This window comes from Gopherus evgoodei, chromosome 9 (genome assembly GCF_007399415.2).
Source record: "Gopherus evgoodei ecotype Sinaloan lineage chromosome 9, rGopEvg1_v1.p, whole genome shotgun sequence".
Classification (NCBI taxonomy): domain Eukaryota; kingdom Metazoa; phylum Chordata; order Testudines; family Testudinidae; genus Gopherus; species Gopherus evgoodei.
Genome location: NC_044330.1, coordinates 36,399,918 through 36,425,894, shown reverse-complemented (window position 1 = coordinate 36,425,894; position 25,977 = coordinate 36,399,918).

The following is a 25,977-nucleotide window of genomic DNA, read 5'->3' as shown; positions in this document are numbered from 1 at the left end:
GCAAATTAGGTGAGAATCTGCTTCCCTTCTGCTCCTGCTGAAGCTGGCTCTTTAAATGACACAATTTTGTGTCAGTAAGCTCCTGATGCTGGCTGGGTTCTCTGGAGAGCAGTATTTTCAATAATGCTTTGATGGGAGAGGAAAAACATATTGGCACAGTGGATCAAGCACAGGGTTCACTGCAAATTGACCTGAGATCTTCCAAATATGTATAGTTGTCATGCATATGCGGTGTGTATAAATTAGGCTAGATCAGGAAAATAGCCTGGTAGGATTTCCAGCACCTGCATCTTTCAATGAAAACCTTATACAACTTGCAAATTCAAAGGCACATCACTAGTAAGTGCTTGGTGATACTTGCTATAAAACTGTGGTTTCATATAGCACACTAGAAACTCCTGCTACCATAGGCCTAAAAGGATTTGAAGGCTTCACTGATATTATTTCTTGGATGTCCAAGGTTTACATCCTGGCCTCATTGAAGTTAATGGGAGTTTTTATACAGACTTCAATAGGGCCAGGATTTCATCCAAATACTTATCTATAGTTTATCCAAATCTTTTGTCATCTTCCCCCATCTTTTCCTTCCCACCTCTCAAAGCAGCTAAATCCTTTCCCTTCCCCTAGCCTTAATTTTTTTCCTATCTATCTGTTCCTCCTTCCAATAACAATTCCTAAAATAGACATGCTTCTTTTCTTGGCTCTGACATTGACTCTCTGTCACCAAAGACAAGTCAATTCACTTCCTTGTGCTTCAGTTTCACTATCTGCTAAACATAGAGCACTATTTGCCCACCATTTTAAAAGGTGGCACCCTTGCATCAAAAATGCTCACATCCCACAAAATCCCCTGTTTCTGGCTTCCAAAAGCCCTGCAGTATCTTTGTTGATCTGCCAAGTTCTTCACAGGTTCTCAGCAAAGCTGTTAGTTTCTGATGGGGCCAGCTGCTGTCTTCAAAACCTACTTACTCTGAGCTTCTTTCTATTAGGAACACACCTGAATGTATTATGTACTTCTGCCCTCAGAGATCACAAGATTGGAAGAGAACACTCAGCCGACCATAGCAGAAATTTGACCTGGTGAGCCCTGAAATAGGATTTGTGTGATATAGCAATAGGTTAGACAGGCTGGCAGTCAGGAAGGAGGAGGTTTCCATCCTAACCTTAGTGAAGGTTTAGGTTTGGCAATGTGTCTACAGAGGTTCTAATTTTTTCCAGTTTTTTCAACCCTACTGAAAAGACGTACAATTTCAGAAGCTGAGAAGGAGTTCGGCCACGACCAACTTTTTGACATATTATGGGGCTTTCTACATGTGGGTTCTGCTGCACTTTTTGGTGTGGATTGTAATTTTAGAAGTCACAAGTTCCTAGAGAAACAGACAGAGAAAAAGAAAGAGGTCAAAATAATATAAATAAATGTAGGTACCCCCATATCTCTTGGCAGGATTTATGCATGGATAGGCCTAGAGTACCTCTTTTTTTCTTATAGAAACTATTAATGCAACTTCATGAATGGGAATGTTATGAAACTGTTTTTACGAAGTCAAAAGAAAAAACAATTCACACTAAGCTTCAAATTGATTTTTATTTTCCCTCTAAGCCCTGGCAGATGAATAGACGTGACTAGCAATTGCATGCAAACAAACTAAAAAAGTTACCTTAAAAACAAAAACGAACACCTGGTATTTAGCCACCAGTAATATACTAATGTGCCCCAGTCTAATGACATGATCCTGAACAATTGGAGTCAATGAGAATTGCAGGTTCTTAGCACCTTTCTAGATCAGGCTTTAATTAAGGTCATCTTTCTTGTTTGTATACACTCTTGTAAGCTGGCTAAACACCATTCAAATATCATAAAAAAAATCATACACTGCACACTTTTCATTGTCACCTATTCTTGGGGAGGAGTGATCCCCTCCTGGAAGACAGCCTCAACAACCCTGCATTGCTTTATTTTTGTTGTTAGGAGAGCATATTAACAATAAAAGAGGCTGTCAACATAGTGGCTCAAGAAGAAGCAGTATGTGGAGCGGATGTGGCAGTCCTTAGAGGAATATGAAAATGTTTGCTAAGAGGAATGGTGTCTGGGTTTTTTGTTTAATGGCTGGGACTGGGCGTATGGCATGTGATAGCAAGGGTGCTGCGGTAATTGCTTGCTATTGTTGAATAGCAGAGTAATTATCCTAGCAAACTCCTGCCTAACTTGTCAGCACATAAATTGAAGCTGCCTACAGGCAGTACCTTCCTTTAGACAAACTGTTCCAAGTTGTTTTGGTTTTTTGTTTTTTTAAAAAATGAAGTACACAGATTAGCCATACTGCCTAGCAACACAATTCTGTTTCATATGGTTGCATTCTCTTACCCCCTCCCTCCTTCTCCCTCTCCACAAACACACAATACAGACGTACCCTAATGCAGCGGTTTTCAATCTTTTTTCATTTGCAGACCCCTTTGGAAATTTCAAACAGAGAAATTTGGAAATCTATTATCTCTATATATAGTTGAATTCTGTTCAGTGCGTTTTTAGACTAAGTCTTTGTATCCCTTACACAGGTTGAGAACCACTGCCCTAAGGTATGCGATGAAGGAAAGGAAACACAGTGTGGGAATCTTGATGAAGAATGTTTGTAATGCAGAAACTATATTCTGAAACCTTCCCACTAAATGAATATTAGGAAATGTATTAGGAAATTAAGTGTCAGAACGCATGTGCATTTGCTAAATAATTCTAATTTTGTCACTAGTGATCCAAAGTATGTTATTAACGGCACTGTCAGTCACAGTGTATAAATTTAGTGCATGGTGGGATAAACATCAATACTTGCTTAGTATCAAAGCTCCTGGCATCACTGTGTAAATATAGCTTGTAGGTGAGATGATGTCATTTGTGCTAAATACCAACTGAACTCCAAACCTCCTCTTCAGTTGATTGAACAACCCCTCAACAGATCATGGGGAACCAAAGGACACAGGCACACTCAGTCAACTCACAAGCTTTTCCTAACATGACCTCCCCTTCAATACATATTAGTTCCACCTCCATAGCTTTTGCCTTATGGGACAAATGGAGAAGGGAAGCAGGGTAAGGGAAAATCCCTATATCTTTACTGCTGTCAAATTGATACCATGAGGGTCAATGAATATCATTTTTTTCCACTGAAGAAGTCTCTATAAGAGAAATTTACCTCGGCATAGGAATGCACATCCCCCTAGCGATTATTTTTGCAGCCATCATACATTTTAATATTAACTGCTTTACCCAGGATTTCATTAGAAACAAATGATTCTCTTTTTCCTATGTATGCAATGTAGCTGTAGCCATGTCTGCATTCAGAGCATTTCTTTTTGTTTATGATCTACACATAAACAAAAAGGCCCAAATAATATCTCCAAGACAAAACAAAGCTCCAGCACCCACTTACGAGAGGAAGGTAATAGCCAGTGTTATGTATTCAGTGGAGTTCATAGAGCATACATTTTTTAAGAATGTCACAATGAATGAACTTAAAGGAAAACAGTTCAACAAGATTGAGAATTAATTGTTTAAAAACCTATTTTCGGACCATGGAGAATGTTCAACAATTAACTGTCAAAATAAGTGTCTGATATCATCAACAACCAGCCCGATGAATAACAGGCCTAGAGAACTGATTCAGGCTCCAATCCTTCAAATATTTATACAGGTGCTTAACATTATGTATATCAGCATTTCCATTGACATTTCATTTAGTATTAATTCAAGATAAACAGCACTGCAAAAGCACCTTCTACACTATAGGTGAGAAAGAGGAACAGAGAGAGTTAACTTGCATGATTGTCCCATACTCCTAGACAGCTTGGCAGCTCCCAATTACAGATCGAACCACCTTCATCCTAGGCTGTGCATCAGGTTAACCATCCCTTAGTACAGTTGCTTCATAAGCGTCAAGTTTACCTAGCCATCTAGGGATATCCTGCTTCTTACAGCCCCAGTAACTGGCCTGTTTTGCTGGATCAGGTCCCAGATGAACTAGTGTATTCATGCTCAGTCCTCCAGTAAACCCAAATTTGTTCCTGTGCTAAGATCTAATCAGAATGAAGAAAGGGACACAGCTCAAGTTTCAGATCAATTATTCCAAAGATTTTAAGTATATTAGGAGGACATCAGTTATCCTAATCTGAGCCACCCTGCTGGGCAAAAGAAATTGTTCAAAAAAAGTCATCCTCCCCTCATTCATAATGTATTACAAAGTAATCTACCATAGTTAGTTAAGAAAACCTCAAACCTATAACTAGCTATGAAATGTGTTGATAAAACAATATTTTAAATTTGAACTTAGACCATTTTTAGGCTTTAAAGTGCATTTTGCAGTTACTCTGAGACACACATTTTTAATTTTTAACGACCGTGTGTTGATAATAAAGGAATCGATGTACATATTATCTACTTGGTCAAACACAGTGAAATTGCAAAAATGCTTACAAGATATGAAGGAAAATTTCTGACTCAGTGAGAATCAAAGTAGGGAGGATTATACACTATATAGTGCTGATCAGGAATATTTCAATTAGTTTTCATTCAGCAATTCTGATTTAATTGAAACTGAAATTTTTTAAATTGTCAAAATGTTTCCTTTCAAAATTTTCAAAAATTTCCATTTGAAGGGTTGAAACAATTTTCTGCCTAGAAATTTACACCTGATTTTTTAAAAGATGTAAATCAAAACAAATTGTTTTGATTGATCCAAACATAAAACATCAGTTTTATGGTTCACAAAAATTTTAAATATTGACTTTTTGTCCCAATTCTGGAAATTTTTTCAAAAGATCTGCCCCTCTTCAAAACTGCTTTTTGCCTACCTATAATACTAAAAAAAGAGTTCTCTTTCATTGACAATATTAGCATATTCAAGTATTTGTTAGGTTTTTCTTATTATTGCAATATAACAGGCCGTCATTTGCTTTGATGTACACTTGGCACCCAATCTTTATATTTTCAATTTAATACATTTTTCACACTTTTTAGGTTTTACAGGTTCTGTCAAGTTACTCAATAAAGCTGTAAACATCCATACATTTTTCACAGTTATGAAGATCTTTATATTGCTCTACCATTGCTCCAAAATTAAGGGACTGATCATTAGCTGACTTCAATTACACTAAATGAGGTTCTTCTCTTTAATTATTGAGCTGTTCATCCTTGTGCACACTTTTGAATATGCATGTGGCCTGCAAATTTTTGCAAGTTCTTCAGTTCTATTTTTAAAGGATAGATAGATAGATCTTCAGTGAATACGAAAAATCTTTTAAATAGTGATGAGTGAACAAGTTCAGGGGAAACACAAACCAAACTGAAAATCTTTTAGTGTGTGTGTATATATATATTTGTATACTTTATTCTTTTTCCATTTTTTCCCAATTCTGTTTACTTCCTAGCTGGGATCAAAATTTTCCAAGTTATCAAGGTTGTTTTGAATTCTAATCCTGTCCAACAAAAGTGCTTGCAATTCCTCCTAGCTGGAAAGTTTATAACCATACTCTCCACTCTGTTATCCATGTCATTTAATGAAAATGTTGACTACTATTGGACTCAGAATAATCCCCTTTAGCAGCTACTAGATACATCCTCCCAATTTGACAGTGATGTTGAAGTGTTTATACAAACCAATCAGAACATTTTAAAACAGAGTTTAATTACAGTGCACTCTGTTTAAATGCATATCATTTAACTATGTAAACCTGCTTACGCACCTAAGAATCCAACGATTTTATTTCCTTTGGATCACTACTGTTACTATTCTGGTTAATTGCATTGTGACTAATGGCAAAATTCATCTACTTGCAAAGTAAACGGATTTTAAATACTGCTTTTTTAAAGTGTAAACTCTCTGGATAAGTGAAAGGACAGACTGTTCATGCTATGGTACCCATTCTCTTACATCCTTTAAAAAAAACCCAGCTGTTAGTACTGTAGATACAGTAAAATCTAGGCTTTGCAATCACTGGGGCTTATGAAAAATGTGGTTGTAACAGTACCAGGTGTAATTAGTAGTGGAGGTTAATAAAGGACAATCCTATGTCTGTGGCTTGATACAGTGTTTAGGTTTGTTTTGGTTGTTTGTTATTAGAAAATGTTGTCAGAGTAATTCTGGGGCAAGTGACCAGCCTATGCACTGAAGAAGATGGGAAGGATCACATCCTTTCATACCAGGCATGACGGTAGTCCATGAACTACACTGAGCTCAGATCAGCGCTTCTGTCTGTGACTAGAGTGAAGAGTGCGAGTCATGGCAACCCTACTGAAGGTTATGCATCTTCTCTGCTTCTTAAGAAATAATACCTTACTGAGGCACAACTCCTGGAGCTGCCAGTGAAACGGCTCACTTCCATAACCCCCCTCTGCCATGACTGGAACAATTTAGCCCACAATTTCTATCTGGTATCTACATATAGTGGTGATGGCTCTGTTATAAATAGTGTATTTATTAGGCACAAGCACATGCACACACGCACACAGGGACCTACCCTTTCACCCTCCTAATTGTTATGATATCATTGCAGAAAGGATTTACTCAAAAAATAGACTGTCTTGCAGTTTGAAACTCTCTTGACAAATTATCAGAGCTCCTGGCAAACAAAAGCAGGAAAGTTTAAACTAGAGAGAGAGAGGATGGTATGGGGAGGCAAAGGACAAATAGAAGGTGGAGAAATGGCACATTCAGAAAGAGTGGTTCTGATCCCTGTGTCTAGTTATATTATTGTAGGCCCCTAACCAAGGGGGATGGGGCCAAAGTTGTCATTATGCCACCTTTGTGGCCCCAAAGTGGGTAGTGACCCCTTTTTAATGGGTTCACCAGGGCTGGCATTAGTGTAAAAAAAAAAGAAGAAGAAGAAGGGGGGAAGGGAAAAGAGGGATAAAAAGTGAGGGGGGGGAAACAAAAATCCACAATCCAAGCTTGAAAAGCTCAATTTTTCAATTTTTAAAATTCTAAATGAAGTGACATTTTAGATCTAAACAAAAACAAAAATCTTTGTTTAGTTACAATATGAAAATTCCTGCAGAAAATGCTAAATGATTTGGTTGACAATCAAGAGGAGATTTTTCCTCATAAAATTTTCCATGAGAAAATGTGGGTTTTTCCAATCACCTCTAACAATAAAGTTTGGTATTTCAGCTCCGCATTATGCAATATTACTTTTCAAGGCTTTTACAGAAGGTTTAATCCACACTGGAGGTCTGATCCTCCATTCCAGTTCCACCCAGAACTCCCATTAATTTCCTAGAATAGGGCACAGGCTAACTCCCCAAGCATAGTCAGTTATCAGGCCTGTTCTTAAGCAGCTGTTTATCTACAATGAAATTGACCTCTGAGCACTAACACCTAAGCACTATTTAAGTTCCATTTCATCCCACTGGGATTTTAGAACATAGACTTTGTTCTGAGATTCTGCACAGGGGTCAATTTCACCCTAAAGTGAGTTTCAGTGCATGATAATTCACTTCACTGCAAACCATTTAATAGCACAACTTGTATTCTTATTCCCCCCCCTCCAGTTTTATTATGTCAAAATGTCTCACGTAATCCTCTATGATCATTCTAGCTCTGGAATTTGTGTAGATTTAATTAAATATTAAAAACCACAACATCAGCAGATCTGAGTTTTGAGTATTGAGTCAAATCTTTCCTTCCAATTGCTTCCTTTATTGCAACTTGAATGCCTGTGAGGGTTTTTGTCAAAGTGTGTCAGTGGCAAAATCAGGGCATCAGCTTGTTAAATAAACAAACAGCCCCTAAGCCATTCAAAAAAAAATTGAGATTTCTCATTTTTTCATCCTTACTGTGTTAAGGTTTATTTAGTTTTTGAATCCCTGAAGGTAAATGTACAATGTGTAAGGCAGAAGCCAGTAAGATAAACATTTTTAACCATATTGCTTACTAAGGAGGAACATGGCTTTTAAAACAGATCAAGATGTTGCACTTCATTAAACATCGTTAACCTTTTCTCATCTAGTAAACTTTCCCTTTTATTTAATTTTTCAGTTTTATTCATTCAAATCTGTACCTAAAAACTACACTTAACTTCCATTTAAAGATGGTATCAACAGAGCTATGACTTTTAACTCCGAAGTTGTAACAGTAACATTAAAATAGAAAATTATTTTTCCTTTCGAAGACCTTCCTCCTTGTCCATTAAAATATGGCTGTGGAATAGAACAATCTATGCTATCTATTCAAATGCTGCAATTGTGTAAGAGTATATGAATATTTAACAAAGGGGATTAATTCCCTTTTTCTAAAACACTTGTAATCCCAAATGATAAAGGCTTTGTTATTTAATCATCCATACCTAGGCACACACAAACAATACTGTACATACAACTGACATTCATTTTCAATTTTAAAAGGACAGCTTTGCAAATGGTTTACAAGGAACCTGAAACCATGTAAAACTGGCTTGGTCTCAGGTTCTGCTACAAACTTGGAACTCAGGTTCATTGAAAGGTTAGCTGAGGTTCATAAAGTTTGAAAGCAAGCCTGGGCCCATTTTCAAGCCAACTTTAGCTTCACATTGACATTAGAAATGGGTCTGAACTTTCCTGAAGCTCCCATAAGAGAGATAAGGGTCAAATGCAAAGACTGGATTTGGTTCTGAATCTGAACTTCACCCAGTTCAGAGGTGTTCAAATCATGGATGTTCACTATGATTGCACTCCAAATCAAACCATATTTGGCATGGTACACATAGACACTGAAATGCATAGGACACTTTAAATGGTTTTAAATGAGTTTTTATTTGAATTTTGGGGTCAGATCCTCAACTCAAAGTAAATCTCAGGGTCTTATTCTCCACCTGCCATGGCATATCAGAAACTGTCACTGATTTTAATGGGAGTTACTTTTTTAAACAGGCACATGAGCATGCACACACGTACACACACACAATAGGAAACAAGAGAACCCATGTGCAGAAAAACCAAAAACAATGTTTGTATTGTACACTGCAAAATTAAATGGTGAAGTAGGTCCTTGTACTGTTCTTGGGTTTAAAGGTAAAATGCTTTTAAGGGGACAATATCAAGGGCTTGGAGAAACATGTGGTTCCATGGGCAAGAAAATAAAGTTCCTGCCTAAGATTTTGTTAGGTTTTTGTTTATTTGATTAAGTGAGGAGTACTGAATCCTTCCCAAAAGGCTCCCAAATCTCTGTGTGGTCAGCAGTGAACAATACACGTAGCTTTAGACTCCATTATTCTTGTAAAAAGGCAGAAGGAAACCTAGTGGAAGGAAATCTCTGTGATTTGTTACTGCCTAGTGGGAATATAATATGGGCTCCTTGGAATGCTGTAATCCAATTTAATTTCCCTGTCAAAGAGCCTGATGGATTGGTCTATACAGTTTTTAAATGGAAGATAAAACTCTTCACTATTTAAGGCAGAGAGCACTTTACCTTTCAATCACTAGCCAGGGGCTCAGCCTCCACCTGCTTAAATGGACTCCACTAATTTAGTTCTCTTTCACCTCTAGCTCTCTTGAGCAGGCTGACTAAACCTAGTAAACTTCATTAGTTTGAGTGAAAATTAAAGCACCTCCCTGGGTGAGTGAAAGTCACTTTTGCTCATAGTGAAGATGTCAAAAGCAGCCTATACTGACTTTGCTGAATGATCCCTTAATCTTAAACCACAGCGCGACTGCGATCTAGCTGTAGTCCTGTAGTGCCAGCAATGGGATGGGTTGCCATGCAGAGGACCCCTACATTTGATCCATGAATGTGTGGCCTGGTAGGGAATAGAAGTGTTGTGCATGCAATCTGCTACAGCAACAGTTCTCAAATTGTGGGTTGGGACCCCAAAGTGGGTCATTTTAATGGGGTCACCAGGGCTGGCTTAGATTTGCTGGGACTCTGGGCTGATGACGCATGGGGCCAAAGCTGAAGTCCAAGGGCTACAGCCCTGGATGGCAGGGCTCAGGTTACAGGCCCCCAGTTGGGCCTGAAGCCCTTGGGGTTTGGCTTTGGTCTCCCTGTCCAGGGAGGTAAGGCTCAGGCTTAGGCCTTCCTGCCTGAGGCTGCTGGACTTGGGTAGACTCAGGCTTTGGTCCCCCCTCCTGCTTTACCCCACCCTTCCCCTTCTGTCACTAGCTCCAATAAATACAGCACACTTTCTCCCTTGTGTTAAAGAATGTAAGAACCCTTTAAGATGAACTGTAGGAAACTGTTTAACTTGCAATTGAACCCTCATCTGAGAGAAGTTTGATGCTGCCTTCTACTTTATCCCTTCCATTATTCTTATGTTTTTCCTTTGTCTCTTTGTAACCTTTACATATCCATGAAGGTACTATACTGGGTGTGGCACGGGTAACATTGACTGTCTCCCTAGAACCATTCCAGAAAGTGCCTCCTGACTGTGACATCACAGCCTAGTTCTTTAGTACACACAGTGTTAGGCAGCTATTATGAGTAACTGCTGTTAACAGAAGGAAATTTAATTCTGGGCCACGTGGAGGTGTTTTTTACATTTTCTCTCTCTTTCATGCGTGTATACAATACACATATTCTTCTCTCACTTATACCAGTCAAAAATTGAGCAACTTAATTAAGTCAATAAGGTTAATTCAGAATCAGACTTGATAACTGCACAAAGGGAAATGAATATAGATTGTGTTCCATTTTTATGGTATTATCTTGGTGACACATAGAAGTAAAAGGGGACAAATCTAACTAAAAGTATAACTCTATCAAACAGAGTGTTTTCACCAAAACATTTCAGGTATAAAGAATAGGTCTGGCTTACTGCTAACTTCCAGCTACTGAAACCTATGTTAATAAGAATGACCATTATTCTTTGAAAATTCTATTTTCAGTATCCCAAAGCTGCATGTTGACCAGCTGGCTTTATCCATCCTTAGATTTATTAGAACATTATCCTTGCAAATGGCTTTGAAAGATAATTCACAGTAACTACAAGAGAGTGGCTGAGAGAAGAGCCACTCAGCTGTTGCCTGCCATGCTGATAAGCTTAGACAGCAAGAAACGGTTCAAAAACAGTCCACCTTTAATGGTAGAAGAGCTAGAGGGAAGAAACACCTCCTGAACAAACAGATCCTGAGATCTAATATTCCACAAGAAAAATAAGATATCACTCAGCTTCATCAGAAACCAGTAGACTTTATAAAAATATGCTAAAGAGAGGCACAATGAATGAATGTGAAGTTCTCTGTCATGGTCATGACAATGTCTTTTTTATGAACCGAGAAGGGAAAATCCACCCGACCATTCAGATCATCTCTAAAAATTGTCAAAATCAAGGTGAAAAAGAGTAACCTATTGGAGTGTAATCATAAACACTCTTCTACAAACTTCCCAAGGGACTGGCATTTCTATCTATCATGACCTGGCTCCTCAGGTCCCAAGCAAATGAAGAATAGGCCATTTGTTGAGTATGTTAATGTTTAATCTCAGATACGGTTGCATTCCAATGATGGATTAAGAGATTCCTGTGTATGACAATCTTTGGGGTAAATGATATTATATTAAATTATCACTGTACTTGCTGTCTTAAGGCAGAAATATTTAATAATGTGAAAATTTTAAATATACAGAGAAAGAACAGAACCTTATAAATGATTATTTAAAGTCTGCAGATATGACCCAATTTAGGAACCAAATCACTGAATCAATTTTTTCCCTGACTAGAAGGGAAATTGAGGGGAAAAAATGCATAGTGTCACTCATGCAATGGGCCTTTACATCATAGATGAATTAAGCATAAAAGCTATCTATATTTTTTTACCCAGAGAGCGATGGAAATGGCAATAAAAAGTAGTCATTTCCTACCTGACCTGAGGGGAAAGTGTCATGGAAGCTACTGAACCTGATTCTGATCCACAACTCCAATGAGATATGTTAGAGTTACAGTAGTGTGACATCAGAAACAGCATTTTTCTCCTTACAAAAGAATGTATATGGGTGAGACACTATATGAATGCCTGTATGGCTTCTACACAGACACATGCAAAACCAATGCATGTTGTGGGTGCAAATTCTAATATACTCTCAAGCACAGATGTTAGAAGCTTTTTAAGTTGTGTGCATTTGCTTGTTCTTGCCAAGAGCAGACACATTTGTGTGTGTATCTGCCTTTGAAAATGTAGGCCTATATTTCAATAGCAATAGGTTTGAAAGTTATAGTCTTCTGTCTTTCCAGTCTGTTACAATAGCTATTCTTTTTAAAATTGGGTTTAGGCAGCAAAATATCCTTATGTATGCGTTATCATTTAAATTTGTTTATTATTTCCAGTTTCCATCCAGTATGATTGAACCTTCTTCAAATGTCTTTAAAATTAAAAAGTTAAGAACCAAATATTATGAGGAACTGACTGAATAAGTTTAAATGCTGTGCGCTGTCAGGACTGCTTAAGAGAAACACTGCTAAAGCTAGCTGCATTTAACCAAGAGCTGAGAGACAAAAAATAATTGTGTGTGTAGATTTCATATTAAAAGTCTCCTCAACTGTTGAATATTATTTACCATTGTAATTCCTAAAGTACAGACATACCTCTAGTTATGAGCACAGATGATGATCCCAGAATTTCAATACAAGGCAAGAAAGTGTATAACTATTGATAAAGTCCAGGGATTGTTTTGGGATAGTTTGGCTCAGGCCCAAAAGAGAGCAACTCCATTTGTTAGGGAGGAGAATGGACATTCAGGGACTACTAAGTAAAGAAGCAATTTTCTCATTAATACACTGAATAACAAGAAGATTCTGAAGCAATTGCAAACTGCCCTAATATGTTGAGACAATGGAGTATGAATAGCAGCAGCATCCTGGCAGCATGGTTTGTACCATCTGTACATGCTATAAAAGCTTGTCTAGCGGGCCAGCAAGCAAAGCTGTAGTAACAAATCCTAAAAATCATAAACACACTATTTCCATATTAAATTGTTCCCATTGCAACAATACTTTTAAGATGGCAAAAAGAAGACAGGTATTAACATAAACCTTAAATGAACAAGCATGATCATCCCTCATAGTCCTGGGAGGGACAATGCCTTTATCATCAAATACCACTTTAAAGTAAATTGACAGGCTTGAATTCATATACAAGGAATGGAATTTAGAAATTTAATTTCAACCACAATTGATTTTTCAGAAAATTCTATTCTATTCTTTATAGTTTCTTGTCCCACCCTCTTCACCACAGTTTTCGAGAGCCTTCCAGTACTGCATTAACTGATGTGACTAACATTTGTTGATGTAGTATATTCTCCCTCATCTTCTCCCACAGGGGAAATAGTGCCTTCAGTATAGTTCTCTACTAGAGTATCAAATATGCCAGACATGGGTGAATGTCAGCCCAGGATGCGGGTTAAGATTGGATGAGTATCCACCATGTCCTGATGAAGAGCCACTTCAGGACTCTCCCATCCTCTTACCTTTGCTAACATGCACATGTGTCAGCTGGTTAGGCGTTGCTAATGGGCAGGCTGGTGTGTTCCAATCTTACGAGCTTTGCTCAGTCAGAGACACGTAACATGTTCTGACACCTTAAATGCAGGTGATCTCAGTGTGTGAAATCAAAAATTAGCAGCTGGCCAAGCAGAAATTGTTAGAACTGCTGAACTCCCATGAGTGACATATGGGAAATAATTAAAGGTAAGGTGCCCTGCTGCAAGGAGAGGGGAAAAGAAAGACGGAGAAGCATGGTCTGAGAACAGAAGTCACGGAGTCACATTAACTTTAAATAGCTCCATGGAGGCAAAACAGTATAAATATCTCTGTACTAGACTAGAAAGCATACCAGCACCATAGAGGCAAATCAATGGATGTCCCTAATGCTGTTTTGGTACTTTGACCAGACTAATGCAATACTGAAATTTGTGAAATACATGGGGTCGAATTGTGCATTTCAGTTACACTGAGGTGGTTCTAGAGTAACTCTGATGTTAGCAGAGTACCTCTGGATCTACTATGATATAGCCAACAGCAGAATTTAACCCACAGATGTTTTTGTTATTTTTTTTGTATTTTTTACAAAATTAAGGGCTTGACCCAACTCCTAATTAAGTCAGCGAAAAGATTCCAGTTGGGTTCATTAGGAGCTAGACCAGACCCTGCTATTCCAGTATATTGGATCAGCTCCTCCAACATGACTCTTCCTGGTACCTTAATGAAAAAGGGAAAGCCAATAAATAAAATTTCCCTCACTGAGAGAACATTTCTTCAACAAAAGAGTAATTACTGCTCTCTAGAGTGGATTGGGAACTTCTTCAGAACCTTGTGTCATGTATGTAAAACAGATCCTGTATATGGACTACATGGCTAACCTAAGGAAAATTTCTTGTGTGCATGTATCAATACATCTATATATTCATATTAGAACTCAAACTAACAAACAGAGTTTCTTGAAATCAAGATTTACTCCAAGACTATACACACTGAAAATTTCCTGCAAATGCACTGTTTTTCATAGAAAAACAAAGGCCAAGTACCTGTGTTAAGAGCAAATAGAACCCTGTCATTAACATGGCATTTCAGTAGTTCCAACATAATATATGAATGCACACAAGGAAGCCTTCTAACCCCCATAAGATGGTCCCCCTCAATAAACCTTTTGAGATCACAGACTTGTTTCTTCATAAAAGAAATTGTCAAAATAGCTGATGACATAACTAGCAGCCTGACTTTCATCAAATCCTCTGCTCTTAAAGCCTATAGGGAAATACCATTGAAGAGACTTGTAGATAATGTTTTATTCACTTTATTAAAGATAATCCTAGAAAATTGGAGGGAGGGGAAACTTAATCAGTTAAATTTTAAGAAGGGGCTCAATAAAGTTGCTCTAGTGATCAAATTTGAAAAGGTTGCAGATGATGAAAACAAATTTGCATTCATCAGTGTGTTAAAAAGCAGATACTTATTTCTTAGATCACCTAATGCCAAAATGTATTTAAAATTTAAGCTAAAAGATCATGTAAAACAGAATTTCTTTATAGTTATAACAAGGTTAAACAATTTAACGCTTTCTAGCCCAATTCCTAGTTTAATACTTTACCATTGGGCTATGTTCATCTAACTGAATTTCCCCCTAGTTCCCTACTCTCTTCCCGTCTCTTCTGCCCACTTTTGCCCCCCACTCCCAACCTCCTGCCTTACTTCTCCCTTTGCTTTGGTCTGGTCATTTTTAACACTCTACTTCTATCAAGCTATCCTCAAGCCCAGTAGAGTCACCCAGTTCTGGTGCACCACTCCTCTCTCTCTTCTCTTTCAAATCCTTCCCTAAAATCTACTTCTTCAAAGAAAACTTCCTTCTTTGCCTTCACCAATAATCTCTCCTGGCTGATTACTCATTGACTTGTGGCTGTGTCTAGATTTTGCATTTGGTGGTAGTTGTGGTGGTGGTGATGGTGTTGGTTTGGGCTTTTTTGTTTTATTGTTTGTTTGTTTGTTTTGTCAAGTCCAGATAGATGAAAAGCACTCAGGGCAGGGGATGTGTCTTACTCTAAGGGCTTGTATACCCACAAACTGGAAACAACATAACTACATTGCTTTTAATTCACACCTTTAGTTATTTGTGCCAACTTGCATGTTATTTTTTATTCATAGTATCCTATTTTGATATATCTTAAATAGTAAAGAAACAATGTTGTAACAAAATAGGACACAATGAATCAGAAATAAGATGAGCCCTACACAGATTTGAACCAAAGTAACTAAATTGAATTGAATTAAATCTGATTTTGTTATTTCGGGTCCAGTTGGCATATAGACAAGCCCTCAGGTTACAAAACATTGGGTACCTTTACAATGCTATAAAAACCAGCCTTATTACTAAAAATAATATATACAATTTACAATTGTCTCACAATTTGATTAAATGATGTTATCAATTTTGCATTATTATATGTAAAATCATACACAATATAATAGATAAGCTTTTAAAAATACAATGTTTTATACTTTATTTAAGAAATCTAGATGGTAATAGGGCTAGAGATAGTTGTGAGGGTCTGTAAACAACTACCATATTGTACTTTCAGTTGGAAAAAGCAAATACAAATCTGTGACTAAAATAGCATCATGAATCTGAGGTGCCTACAGAATCAAACAGCTGCTAAAATAAACAAACAGAAATAAAGTAAATAAACAAATGAATAAACGAGAGGAATGGATTAATTGATCTGAAAAAGTTCTCTGTGCAAAAAGAATTAAATATCTTTCTTATCTCATCAGATCCTGGGACCAATTTGAAACAGAGTAGCTGGTTTATTACAGGTTGTGCCATCAGCCATTCCATAGCTAAAAGTGAATTACATCCTCCTTTGCTGTATATCAATAGCTATCATATCAGAAAACTCTGTTGAAGCTTGCTATACCCTGCAGAAGGGCCTTACAATATATGAACACGGGAGACTTCCATAATACAGCAAACAAACATTTAAAGCCTGTGGTAGTTAACTTTACCACTGTATGAGCAGTAATTCTTATGCTTAAATAGAAGAAATATTGCAAATACTGTAGAGAGGCACACATTTATCTGGGTCAAGAAATATCCTATGGTTATCAGAACTAATGTACAGGGAAGAGTAAGGAGGAGCGTGGGCATCTCTAGGAAAAGAAATAGAGTGGCTAGTCAACTAAGAAACTGTGAAACATACGTAATAAAAAAATTCTGACCTGGGGCCAGATTCTGCAGTCCTTATTCAGTCCAAAGGCCCACTGACATAAATGGAAGTTTGGCCTGTAGGATTTGTTACTAAGATCACTAAGCTTAACTTATAGGCATTTACACTTTGTCTCAATATGCATATCACTGCCTTTGTTATTCTTACCTTGTTCTCCACCATGAAGGAGGAGAACTGGCTATAGATCATGCTCTGACCATTCCAATATCACCCCACAACAGCATGGCAGGAGTCACAGGAGAGGCAGTGGAATCCAAAAGTACAGTAAAAAACCCAATTAAGCTTTTCACCAGCATAAAAAATGGGCCCAGCGTTGGTCATATTGAAGTCAATAGTAATTTCAGGATCAAGTTTTTGAGAGGGGTGAAAAATGTTGATTGAGCAGAACTTCTGAACAATTGGCTCCATTGGAAAGGGCCCTTTATTTCCTCAGCAGACAGGAGGTTCACAGAGATCTGGGCTATGCTCATTATGTAGAAAAATTCCTATCAAAACAAAGTTGAAAATGTGTTAGACTTTGCTGTATGAAATGCATAAATCTGCTTAAACCTTATTCTTTAAATTCTTCCAGTCCTCATGCACTCTGGTAAGATATATATAGGCCCAGATTCTCTACTGCACTAGGTCAGATTTATATATCCTTCATCCCTCAGCTGCATCAAAAAGGCCTGGACCATGTCAGGGGACCATGACATTTATGCTGAAATCTTTAATCTAAGACATCTTATAATTCAGTCTCTCAGATATTTGTGGTATTAAAGAAAAATTTACCATAACGATTCTCTGTGTATTGCACACCCTCGGGTGGTTATTAAGATCTATAGCTGCACAAATAATATTTTAGAAAGTGTAAGTAGTTCATCAAGTATCCCTACACTATGAGAAATCCTCAAATCTGTCTGAAGAGTTTATTTAATAAGAAAAACCACAGTTTAGCATAGAGCCATGAACTGTCTTGACTGGCAAACCCACCTGGCAGGAACATAAAACTCAGATCTCTACAACATATCTTTTTTACTATTCATTTTTAATTTTGTGACTTTAAAGACCCTTCATAAACCTCCTCTGCAGACATGCACATTTCTGCTAGGCAACCATATTAAATGAAATCACAGTGCAGCCCAACACAAACATCACACTTTATCACATCTTGAGAACATGATCTCACCAAAACCCAGACAAAATAATCTAAAAAATCACACTAATTTAAATTTAATAATTTCTCCCTTCTAAACTCCCTTTTAAAAACATCTATTTCTACTGTTACATTAAAAAAATTCTATTAATGCCATCCATGAATATCTCATACCTTTCCCCTCATAACTTAAGGAAAGGATATATCCTTATGCTAGCTGGCCCTGACATTGGAAATACCTCAGCATGCGAGCAGAGGTCTGGCTATGAAGAGCTCATTGCAGGTTCAAGACTTTAGATTCAATCCCTGGCCTATTATCTCCCCCTCTGTTTAGTGCTTCAGAGGAAAGGATGTTGTATTATAATTTTTTCAACTGAAGTTTAATTAATTAAAAGTGAAATTCAGCCCTGTGGAGAAGGTTAGCACACTGCAATGCACCACGTTTTGCCAGCCAAGATGGAGTATAGGCCTTGTGCTGGCCCTATGCACATGGATAAAATCCATCCTGAATGAGCCAAACCAAACCAGGTATATTCTGGTGGTTGTAATTTTCAGAACTGTTTCTGCATTCACATTGCATTAATCCCTGTAATTGTGCACTAAGGTGGCCAAGTTGCTTTTAACTCAACAAATACACAGCAGTTACAATTACATGCACTACTGAATTGACTTCACATGCAAATGTGTGCATTTTTGTACATTTACCCATAATGGACTTCAGAAAATTTTGTCCTGTATGTCTAGCTATCTTCCTGTCGTAGCTCATTTACAGTATATATTGGGGAGAGCGGAAGCCTATTCAAAGTCCATAAAAATATTTTTAGATGGCAATGATGGCTTTATAGGCAGGCAAAATTGAAATGAAGAAAAATATTCTAGGCCTGTTTCTCACCTCATAATGGCTTTACCCCAGTGGGACTCCATTGACTTCAACTGAGTTACCTCGGATTTGAATTGGCATTAGTGAAATCAGAATCAGGCCCGTTGTTCAGAAGATGGAAATATTGCATTCAGTTATTGAAACTTCCGGGATATATTTTACCATACTGTCTATAAGGTTTGCATTTTATGTTTGAATTGCAACCTTCATCAATACAAATGTAGGCCCCAACTTTCTACAAAGGAGCTGACCAGCCCTTTAACTTTAATTGACAATCAGGAGGCAGAAGGGTTGCAGTGCAAGCAAGAGAGGTGTTCTAGATGCCCAGGCAAGTCAACTGGAACAGACTGTTCTTTCTTATATAATCAATGTAAATCTATGCATTAATTATGAAGTGTTTTAATTCCAATAATAAACATTCTGTGATAGATGAATTTTTCAAAGATGTTGTCTATATAGCTGTTTAATTAGAGCATGCTTGCAGAGGCTGTTAATTCTTCATCAAGTTGCCGACTCCCGTGCATTCAGCTCTCTGCCAGGGAGGGTGATAGTTGGTGAAGTGACTTGGGCTGCTGGTCAGGGGACCTGACACTTGGCATAGAGTCAGCCATTATGAGACAAGCCAAATTCCATCAGCTTCCTAAAAATACCAGCTGACTGACAAACAGAAAGCAGTCTAATTGCTGATGCTACTGTCTTTGCTTTTTTGCTATTGATGGAGCTGAATCTAACTGGATAGGAATGTCTATATCATGATATTGTTGTTCAGAGAGCGGGGGCGAGCCAACCAACCATGATCTGGAAGAGAAAAAATCAGTAGCCTTGTCAACAGCGTTGTAATTTGCTTTAACTATTCAGTCTCCTGGATTCTTTTAACTGGACTATTCCCACAAAAGAGAGGAGTTTCTACTTAAAGTGACTTTAGTCCTCGTGACAACAGTTTGATTGAGGGCCTTGGAAACAGAAGTTGACAGAACAGGTACAACATGGGCAGTTGGCAAGGGGAGCTCCACACCACTGCCTCACCAAGGTCAGACAGTTGACCCAGAAGGACCACCTCTAGAAGAGAGCAGGTGATTTATTCTCCCATCCGTTCATCCTTTGCCTCTGACAAAAGTGCTAGCAAAGTGCCAATTGTGAATGTAGTTTCTACAATGTGGACATCTGTCCAATAAGAACATGACTGAGACCACTGACTTATTTCACATATGCCACCAAAAAGCCTTCAGATGTTACAATTTTTAGACACTATTAAGCTGGTCTGAATTCAAACTGGTGACTCTCAGATGGATGATAACCTATTAACAATTCCCTGAGCCAACCAGTTCCCCTGGCATGTTTTAGTAAAAGAGAAAAGATAGCTCTGTTTTACTCATGGGATACATAAGTTTAAAAATATTGTTGTTTTAGTTGCTTTGAACTGCTAGTGGTTCCAAACAATTCTTAACAGTCAAGGAACTGAGTATTTAAGAACAGCCACATTATTGTGACATTAAGGTTGTAGGTGAAATCTGTGACTATTATAAATACAGGAAAATTACCTCTTCATGGAAGTATGGCATGATCTTTGACACCTAAATATTGAGAGGGAGTTCAAGTCTGACTGTTCATTCATTCATACATATATAATCCAGAATCTGCAGGCTATAATGGGCCAGATCTTCAGCTGGAACTGTTTCTGATTGAAACAAAATAAAGCTTTCTTGTGTTGTAGAGATTTAAAAACTGGAACAAAAAGCTCAGTTTGAAACAAAATGATGTTTTTCATTTCAATCCAAGATTTCCTGCAGAACAATTTTTTAAATTCATCATAAAAGTTTTCCCCAAGAAAAATTTCATTTTGACAGGAAAATTCTTTGGTTGAAAAATTTTAACCACCTCTAGTGACCACTGAATTGTTCCTGAATAAATATACCTAGATAGAAGACTGTGTTTCTCATCATGATGTCTAAGGTGATTTTGACATAAATCTTTATATACTTTATTGAGAATGTACCCTAAAACTCCAAAATTGCCTTTTAAGTTTTGTCTTTGACATTAACTGAGTTAGTGGAAGAGACAAGACTCATGGCCCTGAACAAAAACCACCAAAGAGACACTGATTAAACCAACAGGAACTGAACCTGCAAAGTCTTACGCCACTCTACTCAGCAGCTCTGCTGGATGCCTCGCTTACAGCCCTTTGAAAGTTTCACTGGCCATTTATCATAATCCATTCCTGAAAGGCAAATGATGAGTTCACAAGGTTAAGAGGAGGATGGTTTTCCACAGCTGAACTCTCTGGTAAACACTTCACTGTATTTCTTACTGGAAAGCTGAAAAGAGATGAATGCTTGAGAGAAATATAATTTATGGTCCTGATCCTGTTACCATGGTAGGCATGGCAAAACTGCCACTTCAATAGGAAAAGAATTTGGGCCTGTTTTTGTAATGCCTCTTTTATACAAAGCTACACATCCAGTTGTATCCTACATAAGAACAGAGCCTGCAAAAACATGGTACAGAGTGTTGTGTCTCCTATTGTGAATAGTCCCGTTGTGTTCAACAGTTTGTGAGCAATCCATTGGTTGAAATTTGTTTGCAAAATACATTTTTAATTTAAAAAATTGTAAAATATAAAGTATTTTTGTGACTACAGCAAGAATAAAAAATGGGAGTGCTAAATTATTGGAATAAATTATTTGATAGCAACACTTCACCAAGCACTAGTGGAAACAACCACTTATTAAGCAATCAGGGATTTGTTACAATATAAAACACAACAAAGGAACACTGTGAGTAAGGTTTCAGTTGTAGCCGTGTTAGTCTGTATCAGCAAAAACAATGAGGAGTACTTGCGGCACCTTAGAGACTAACAAATTTATTTGGGCATAAACTTTTGTAGGCTAAAACCCACGTCATCAGCTGCATAGAGTAGAAAATACAGTAGGAGGATATATATATACACATAGTACATGAAAAGATGGGAGTTGCCATACCAATTCTAACAAGACAATTCAATTAAAGTGGGCTATTATCAACAAGAGGAAAAAATCACTTTTATAGTGGTAATCAGGATGGCCCATTTCAAACAGACAAGAAGGTATGAGTAACTGGGGGGGAAATTAGCATGGAGAAATTAGTTTTTAGTTCTTGTAGTGACCTATTCACTCTCAGTCTTTATTCGGACCTAATTTGGTGGTGTCCAGTTTGCAAATTACAGTAACTCCTCACTTAATGTTGTAGTTAGGTTCTTGAAAAATGTGACTTTAAGCGAAACGATGTTAAGCAAATCCAATTTCCCCATAAAAATTAATGTAACAGGGGTTTAGGTTTCAGGGAAATGTTTTTCATCAGACAAAAGACTATATATATATATATATAATACACACACACTATAAGTTTTAAACAAACAGTTTAATACTAGTATACAGTGATGATGATTGTGAAGCTTGTGAAGCTTGGTTGAGGTGGAAGAGTCAGAGGCTGGGATATTTCCCTTACTGCTAAATGCTGAACTAGCTATTGACTGAGCCCTCAAGGGCTAAGGGCTTGGCTACACTCACACGTTACAGCGCTGCAACTGGGGTGTGAAAAAACACCCCCCTGAGCGCTTCAAGATACAGTGCTGTAAAGCGTCAGTGTAATCAGGGCAGCAGCGCTGGGAGCGCGTCTCCCAGCGCTGCACGCTACACCCGTAAGGGATGTGGTTTACATGCAGCGCTGGGAGAGCTCTCTCCCAGCGCTGCCGCTCTGACTACACTCACACTTCAAAGCGCTGCCGCGGCAGCGCTTTGAAATTCCAAATGTAGCCATACTCTAACTCTCTCACTCTACAAGGCAGTAGGAATGGAGGGAGATATGCACATTTCCCCTTTAAGCCCACTGCCTTGTTTATCAGATCAGCTTGCTGAGACTGCAGCTGCTACAAGCTCCCTTCGTCCTAAGCCCTGGTGTGTCCCCCCTGCTCTATGGAAGATGGGGTAAGTGCGGTGCAGGAGCAGGGGGAAGGGGACACCCTGACATTAGCCCCCTCTTCTTCCCTTCCCCTCACCTCCCCCCCCCCCAACACACACAGCAAGCAGGAGTCTTGGGAAGCAGCTCCAAGGCAGAGGTCAGGAGCAGCACATGGCAGTGCGGGAAGGAACAGCTGCAATTGATAGCCTGCTGGGCAGCTGCTGCACAGGGAAGTTAGGGGAGTGGGGAGCTGATAGGGGGGCTGCCAGTCCACCCTGATTCCAAGCCCCCACCAGCTAGCTGCAATGGGCTGCTCTTCCTGCAAGCAGTAGACGAAGCAGGTGGCTGCCAAATGACTTTAGAAGGGAGCATTACACAACTTTAAACGAGCATGTTCCCTAATTGATTAGCAATGTAACAACAAAACAACTTTAACTGGGCTGACTTTAAGTGAGGAGTTACTGTAATTCCAGTTCTGTAGCTTCACGTTGGAGTCTGTTTTTGAAGTTTTTTTGTTGAAGAATTGCCACTTTTAAATCTGTTATTGAGTGTCCAGGGAGGTTGAAGTGTTCCCCAACGGGTTTTTGAATGTTATAATTCTTGACGTCTGATTTGTGTCCATTTATTCTTTTGCATAGAGATTGTCTGGTTTGGCCAATGTACATGGCAGAGGGGCATTGCTGGCACATGATGGCATATCTTGCATTGGTAGATATGCAGGTGAATGAACCCCTGATGGTGTGGCTGATGTGGTTAGGCCCTATGATGGTGTCCCTTGAATAGATATGGGGACAGAATTGGCAATGGGGTTTGTTGCAGGGACAGGTTCCTAGGTTAGTGTTTTTGTTGTGTGGTGTGTAGTTGCTGGTGAATATTTGCTTCAGGTTGGGAAGCAGCCCCCCCTACTTCTTGGTCAGCCAATCACTCAGACAAACAAGGTTGGTTACAATTTGCAGGAGATAATGCCACCCCCGTTTTGTTTACAATGTCACCTGAAAGTGAGAGCAGGTGTTCACAGAGCAGGCACTGTTGTTGCTGGTGTTGCAAGATATTTATGTGCCAGATGCGCTAAAGATTCATATGTTCCTTCATGGCTCTACCACCATTCCAGAAGACATGTGTCCATGCTGATGATGGGTTCTGCTTGATAATGATCCAAAGCAGTGCGGACTGCCACATGTGTTCATTTTCATGATCTGAGTCAGATGCCACCTGCAGAGGGTTAATTTTCTTTTTTGGTGGTTCGGGTTCTGTAGCTTCTGCATCAGAGTGTTGCTCTTTTAAAAGACTTCTAAAAGCATGCTCCACACCTCGTCCCTCTCAGATTTTGGACAGCACTTCAGATTCTTAAACCTCAGGTCAAGTGCTGCAGCTATTTTTAGAAATCTCACATCCGTACCTTTTTTGCATTTTGTCAAATCTGCTGTAAAAGTGTTCTTAAAACAAATGTGCTGGGTCATCATCCAAGACCTCTATAACATGAAATATATGGCAGAATGCAGGTAAAACAGAGCAGGAGACATACTCCCCCCAAGGAGTACAGTCACAAATTTAATTGATGTATTATTTTTTTTAACAAGCATCATCAGAAAGGAAGCATGTTCTCTGGAATGGTGGCTGAAGCATGGAGGGGGTAGACAAATGTTTAGCATATCTGACATGTAAATACCTTGCAATGCCAGCTACAAAAGTGCCATGTGAATGCCTGTTCTCACTTTCAGGTGACATTGTAAATAAGAAGTGGGCAGCAGTATCTCCCATCAATGTAAACAAATGTGTTTGTCTGAGCAATTGGCTGAACGGGAAGTAGGACTGAGTGGACCTATAGGGTCTAAAGCTTTACATTGTTTTGTTTTGAATCTACATTTGTAAGTTGAACTTTCACGATAAAGAGATTGCACTACAGTACTTGTATGAGGTGAATTGAAAAATACTATTTCTTTAGTTTATCATTTTCATATATTTGTAATAAAAAATAATATACAGTGAGCACCGTGCACTTTGTATTCTGTGTTGTAATTGAAATCAACATTGAAAATGTAGAAAAACATCCAAAAATATTTAATAAATTTAAATTGGTATTCTATTGTTAGAAGTGTGATTAATCGTGATTGATTTTTTGAGTTAATCACGTGAGTTAACTGCAATTAATTGACAGCCCTAGTTTATATCCTTATAGTGCAGTTATCGGTGTAGTGTTCTCTCTCTCTCTCTTCTGTAACCTAGTTTAATACACCTCATTGTTTTTTTCAAATAAGGTACTATTAGGTAAACAATATTTAAATTAACTCTATTTCAAAGGCAAATCAAGGATCACCACTGTAAGAAAAAAACAATTTACATTTTATTCCAGGATATTTAGTTATAAAGTACCCAAAATTTCAGCCTCACATGATCTTCATCACCCCACTCCTGAAAATTTTTACTAAAACTTCCAGAATAAATTGTAAATTGTGTTGTCTGCAGCAGTGATCCTTGAATGGCTTTTGATCAAATAATCCATTATATGCTCAGAGCTGCTTTTTTAATCTGATTATCAATTACCTCCCTGGAAACAACAAGCTTTGCTGGAGAGCCCAATACTATGTAATTTTGAAAACAGGAGAAAAAAAGACTTCAGCTTTTATGGCAATCATTGCTGTGCATGCTGAATAGAAGTAAGGAGAGATGAATTATGCTCTGGATTCTTACCCTTGTGTAAATCCAGTGATTTCAGATGAGTTACCTTTGTGTAGTGCAGAGCAGAATTTGGTCCAGAGTGAGAATACTTGAGGGCCAAAAACTGACTCCATTTGAGATATATATTACGCACGCATGTGCACGCACACACACATACATACACACACAGAGAATCCACTGTAACATGGCTCTGAACAGATTCATATAGGGACTACAGTACCATAATAAGCAATGTTTAAAAACAAAGGTAATCAGATCAACTTGGCTACTCTCCCTTTTGGAGAGAAGTACCTCACATTGGAGTAGACCCTGTTGTTGACAGGTTCATGAACAAATTATTTATGTTGATGGGAGTTAAGGGCACTAAGCATGCTGTGAGGTCATGCCCTAAATTAGGATAGTGGAAAAATTAAACAGACAAAGCTCAATGAGCAAAAATTAAGGTAATATAGCTCAGAGTGTAAATTATATTGTTGTAAATTTGCAGTAATTCCTTTGACTTCAACTGGAGTATTGTGTCCAATTCTGGGCACCATACTTTAGGAAAGATGGGACAAGTTGCAAAGAGTCCATAGGAGAGCAAGAAAAATTATAAAAGGTTTAGACAACCTGACTTAGGGTATGTCTACATCTACAATTTTGCAGCGCTGGTTGTTACAGCTGTATTAGTACAGCTGTAT